Here is a 6600-nt window from a genome sequence, read left to right on the forward strand (position 1 = left end):
CACTCAGTAGAGAAAAGATATTCATTTAAAACATAATGTACAAAACTTACAAAGATGTTCTATAAAGTTAATGAGAAAAGACAACTTCTGAGAATTGCTTTCTAGAGCCCTGCCTTGGCTAGACCTGATTATATTTGGCAGTTGGGTATTGTTTGTCACCTAGAGCTTTTCCATTATGAAACAGCCCAATAATGTACACATATCATAAAGCCCGTTTATGAGATACCATTGAAAACAGTAACAATATCTGCTATGGCAAATCCTAGGTAAATCCTACTGACCAGATTTATATGAACATGCATAACAATCCCCCCGGAAATAATAGATTGCACAAGCAAATGTCTTAATGCAGTGTTTCTCAACCTGTGGGTCCCCATGTATTTTAGCCTGCAACTCTCAGAAATCCCAGCCAGTTTACCAGTTGTTAGGATTCCTGGGAGTTGAAGGCCAAAACATCTGGGGACTCATAGGTTGAGAACCACTATCTTAATGTGTCTGCTCTTATCACATCCTTGACCTAACAGGGACAGTAGAGAAGGTGCATTCAAAAGTCTGAGAGAAAAGAAAGGTAGTCTAATGAACTTTCACCTGGAAGAGAGTATCTCAAGTTACCACAGAATCCCCTGAAAAGGAGTATCAGTTAGAGTTGAGTTTTGGCATCAGCACCCAAATAAAGAAATCTTATCCAAGTGTTGAAAATTCAAACTGGCCAATGATAGGGTAGTTCATGATGCAGATTACAAGCAAGACTCCTTGCAATTTATGGCAATTTTGCTAGATATCTATGATAATTTTATCATGTAAAAAGAGGAAAGGAGGGTAGAAAAAAGAGAGAAAAGAACTGTGGCAGCACCTTTAAGGTTAACTGATTTTTGTTTTAGAATGAACTTTCATGAATATAAATCCACTGTTTCAGGTGCAGTTCAGAGTGATATTAATACATCAGGGAAAAGCATATTTATACAGCTGTGGAAATGGAATAGAATGGAATAGGATCCAGAACGATGCAAACTAGGGACTTCATCACATTAAGGCAATGAAATGGATGAAAATGTTTTGCTCAGTAGAGCTCAGTAGAGTTCCATTTTTCTATTAAACGGATGAATTCCTTACCTTCACCTTCATGCAACTTAGCATGTTCTCCGCACTCTCTGAGTAAATTTCTCACCACATTACAAATCTGAGGCCCGGCCCACCATCCCTTCCCTCCGCATTATTTCTTGAAAGAAATCTCCTTGAAACCTCAACCTTGCTCTGTATTAACGTGAGAGCTGAGAAGTTTCTAAGCATACTCAGTTTGTCCCTTTGGAATGCTGCCTAAAAGAGAGGAGGAAGTAAGTAAGAAAGAAAGATAGGAACAAGAGGAATTAGGTATTTCAGTGTTATTTCTGGAATGAGGGAAGGGGGGGACTCTGCAACTTAGTTGTATGTCCTCTGGGAACAAAGTATTATACACCGTATAATACTTTCAAAATCATATACAAACAAATTACTAGGGGATACTTCCATCATAGCATAATTGCAACCAGACTTTGAAGCTGCAAGGCTATTCAATACCAATCAAGGTGGCCAGTTGCAACATTCCCTCTTGTCTCTGATAATAATGAGATAATGCTTCTGGAACACTGCCTAGACAGCTCTGAAAGGCGCTAGAGTTTAATTCAACTCAGTTGGCCTTATTTGCAAGGAATTTTATCTTGAAGTGACATTATCTAGGGCCCCATCAGCACTGCCATATAATCCAGCTTCTGAATCCCAAAGATCTGGATACTTGGATCATTACAGAACTGCAGCCAGGCTTTGAAACTGCAAGGCTATTCAATGCTAACCAAGGAGACTAGTTGCTAAATTCCCACTTGCCTATGATAATAATGGGATAATGCTTCTGGAACATGGCTAAACAGCCCTAAAAGAGTTTAGAGTTTAATTGAACTCAGTGAGCCTTATTTCCAAGGAATGTTATCTTGATGTGACAATTGCAACAATCCCACTTGCCTCTGAGGATGCCTGCCACAGATGTGGGCAAAATTAAATCCAGCTTGTGAATCCCAAAGATCTGGATACTTGCTTGATAGCATTATTGCAGCCAGGCTTTGAAGCAGCAGGGTTATTCCCTCCTCTCTCTCTCTCACCCCCCCCCCCCCCCAGTGACAGTGATGAATCTGCTGCCTTCCTCCCCCTCCCCTCTCTCTCTGGAAGGAAGGGAGGGAAGGAGGGACCCAGAAAGGCTTTTAAAAAAGAAATAAATTGTTTTGGCAACTTGCTCTGTGAGGAAAAGGTAATGGCTGCAGAACTCTTCCTTACTGGGGTGGGTGGTTTAGCTCCTCTCACAACTTTCCCTCCCACATTTTCTATGAAGGCCACTACATTACAGGAAAAGGCCAAACTTCCAGATGATCAAAAAATTCAGTTCCCCACCACCTTCTGAAACATTGGAAAAGACTGCTGGCCATCACACTTAAAAATACACAAGGAATGCTCTGTTTTACATTTGAAGCCAAGTGAATGTGGTGGCAGCAGTGGCTTCCTGGATTTTAAGTGTAGCAGTCATGGAATTCAGTACATGTGATGAAGTGGTAGGACTCCATCTAAACTGTCATATAATTCAGTTTCTGATTGCAAATTAACTGCATTGAAACTGAATTATATGGCAGTGTAGATCATAGAATCATAGAATCATAGAATAGTAGAGTTGGAAGAGACCTCATGGGCCATCCAGTCCAACCCCCTGCCAAGAAGCAGGAAATCGCATTTAAAGCACCCCCGACAGATGGCCATCCAGCCTCTGCTTAAAAGCCTCCAAAGAAGGAGCCTCCACCATGGCCCGGGGGAGAGAGTTCCACTGTCGAACAGCTCTCACAGTGAGGAAGTTCTTCCTGATGTTCAGGTGGAATCTCCTTTCCTGTAGTGTCCTAGTCTGCAGAGCAGCAGAAAACAAGCTTGCTCCCTCTTCCCTATGACTTCCCCTCACATATTTGTACATGGCTATTATGTCTCCTCTCAGCCTTCTCTTCTGCAGGCTAAACATGCCCAGTTCTTTAAGCCTCTCCTCATAGGGCTTGTTCTCCAGACCTTTGATCATTTTAGTTGCCCTCCTCTGGACGCTTTCCAGCTTGTCAACATCTCCCTTCAACTGTGGTGCCCAGAATTGGACGCAGTATTCCAGGTGTGGTCTGACCAAGGCAGAATAGAGGGGGAGCATGACTTCCCTGGATCTAGATGCTATACCCCTATTTATGCAGGCCAGAATCCCGTTGGCTTTCTTAGCAGCCGCATCACATTGCTGGCTCATGTTTAACTTGTTGTCCACAAGGACTCCAAGATCTTTTTCACATGTACTGCTGTCAAGCCAGGCGTCTCCCATTCTGTATCTTTGCATTCCATTTTTTTCTGCCGAAGTGAAGTATCTTACATTTGTCCCTGTTGAACTTCATTTTGTTAGTTTCGGCCCATCTCTCTAGTCTGTCAAGATCGTTTTGAATTCTCCTCCTTTCTTCTGGAGTGTTAGCTATCCCTCCCAGTTTGGTGTTGTCTGCAAATTTGATGATCGTGCCTTCTAACCCTTCGTCAAGTCATTAATAAAGATGTTGAACTGAACCGGGCCCAGGACGGAACCCTGCGGCACTCCACTTGTGACTTCTTTCCAAGATGAAGACGACGCATTGGTGAGCACCCTTTGGGTTTGTTCGTTTAGCCAATTACAGATCCACCTAACAGTAGTTTTGTCTAGCCCACATTTTACTAGTTTGTTTGCCAGAAGGTTGTGAGGGACTTTGTCGAAGGCCTTACTGAAATCTAGGTAGGCTACATCCATGGCATTCAGATCCATCTAATGTCTCTTGTCCTAAATTTTAAAGGTGATAGAGATCTTTGAGGTCTTTACAGTAGCCAGTTTGTGTTGATGTATGAAAGCAATAAATCTGCATACCAAATATCAGTTTCCCTGGTTCCATTTGTTATACACACAGTACTGATAACTCTTATGTTAATATGTGTATTGTGCCATGGAGATTTTGAAAATTTTCAAGTTTTCACCTTTTTTTGTTTTAACAAAAAATCATCCTAACATGGATTTTGGATTATTTGTTGTGAGGACAATTTGGTTTCCCCTTCCAGCTTGCTGGATGTGGAGGGTTATTTGCTCACCCCAATGAATGGAGACCAGTTTAAAATAGTTCCAGCCTGAACAAATTTGTAGAGTGAAGCACAACATTTAAGGCATCCGCCCCACACAGCTCCAGCAATGCAGCAGTGAACATTGGCTGGAGAGGTTGCTGCTGCCCTGAGGTTGCTGATCAGGGACCAGCTGTCCTTTTCTCCCTTTCACTGGACTGTAAGCAGGTGGTGGAGAGAGACGAGAAGGCAGCAGCAGTGTCCAGCACCCTCGCAGACATCCGTTTGGGCCTTTGATGGGCCTTGGGCTACTCCATGAGCTGGCCTTTCCACTGTTTGACTGCCTTTCCCTCTCATCTTTCCCAGAGGAGCAGGGACAGGGAGGGTTTTTCCTTCACGGGGCTTATCTCCTCAGTTTTGGCTGGGCTTTCTGGGAAGGTTTCCTCTTCCCCCTCCCAGGGATAGAAGACAAGGGACAGCCTGGTGGGGCTGGGAAGCACCCAAGTTAGCTTCTCTGTTTGGCACTGGGTGTACAGGCACCCGTAATCGATGGCCATATATATTGTGGCTGCGGCATCTTCCTGCTTCCCTCTTTTCTTGCTTTCCTTATGTCGAGGCTTGGTTTATTTATTTATTTTATTTATTTACAGTATTTATATTCCGCCCTTCTCACCCCGAAGGGGACTCAGGGCGGATCACATTATAACACACATAGGGCAAACATTCAATGCCCATAAACACATCAAACAGAGACAGAGAGAGACACGCAGAGGCAAGTTAACCTTTACTGGCACTTTACTGCTTCTGGTCACCATCTTGAGGGGCCCCATGTGTCCCCTCCTGGTAGTGGCCATTTCGGAAAGTTTAATCAGTTGGCATTGGTCATTTTGTGGCATGAGCTGGTTACTATTGTTAAAAGCCACAGCATCATAAGTGTAGCCTTACATGCTAGCTTATATTTGGCTGTTTTTCTCTTGCGAAGTTAAGACATCTGTATGGTGAACTGATTTGCCTTTTAAATAAAGATGGTAATTTGATTATAATACCAATAATGATAATAATACATCGACAAAGTTATTATAATTGCCCAATTAGAAAGTATAGTGCAAGGTATTATTAGAAAACAAAGATAAAACATTTAAGAATTTAATCAGGTCCCTGAAAGAGAATGGAGTAAATAAGGTAGGAGACCTCTTGGAACCTAATGGAGATATTAAAAAATGGGATAAGATAAAGGACAAATGTAGCTTAAAGTATTGGATAGCTTGGTTAGGGCTGTCAAAAAGAGTACATGAAATAAAAAAGAAAGAAACATCAGATGCCCCAATGGATAGAATAATTGGCTGGAAAATAGAAAAGGAGAAAGGCATTATAGGGGAAATATATAAGGAATTAACAGCCTTATCCTATAATACAAAACATACTTTAGTAGAGGTCTGGAAACAGGATATAAATTTCAATGAAGGGTGGGCATGAGGATACTGGGCCTGCTCCAAGGCCCCGACCTACTAGAAGGGTTAGTAAAGCCCTACTAATCAAACATCTATCTAATCATTTGTCCACTCTAGAAGGTGATCATAATAAGAGTGCTAATGTCGGTTCAGTCCATCTGGTTGCAGTGCAGCTGGATGAAGAGCAAGAGGTACAGCCTGTGTCAATCACAATTGTGGCACTTGCAAGGGAGATTGCAGTCGCATTTCCTGAAGTGAGGACTTCTACATTCAGCTCAGGCGAGAAGGAAGGAGTGGCCGCTGAGCTTACACTCAGATGGGAGGGTATAATCAGAAACGGCTGTCTGCACAGCAGGCACTGGTAAGCTATCCTGCTACTTTTAGCCCACAAAACCCATGGCAGCCCCCAAGCTGGCCTAATTATTCTGGTTTTGGTGGCCCATCCCAAAACCAATGGGGGCCGCCACCATGGGCTAGTTGGGGACCTCCACAGATTAACACAATGGCATTAGGGGGACACTTAGCTCAAATTACAGTTGATAAAATACTAAAGAGGACATATGTAGACATTACTATTTAGGAAAATCAAAAAGAAGGAGAAAGATGACCTTGATGAAACCCAGAAAGAGAAAATAAAAAGAGAAAGGTTAATAGCAACTGGCAAATTGGTTAGCCGGTTATCTTATCTGGTGTTAATGAAAAATGTATCCAGCTCGAGCTTTCCACCTTTTTCAGTGCCTTAATATTATATATGGAGTCTATGTAGATTTTCTTGCTAATGCGTGGCTGTGATATGATGAGAGTTGTCACATCAAAGCCACTCAACACCCCACACTTAGGTGGGAACTCATAGATAACCAGCTCTGGATGCAGGTTATGATTATGTCCCACCCAATCAACTGAGAAAGATCTGATAGTGGTCACATAATACAAAATGACAAATGTACCTTGCTGATTAAAGAATTGAGCTCAACACAACAGTTGCAGTGGTTGCTTTGTTGGAATTTTGCAGCTCAAGGAGTTTGCTTAAAGAAAG

Source organism: Anolis carolinensis, chromosome 1 (assembly GCF_035594765.1).
Source record: "Anolis carolinensis isolate JA03-04 chromosome 1, rAnoCar3.1.pri, whole genome shotgun sequence".
NCBI classification, from domain to species: Eukaryota; Metazoa; Chordata; class Lepidosauria; order Squamata; family Dactyloidae; genus Anolis; species Anolis carolinensis.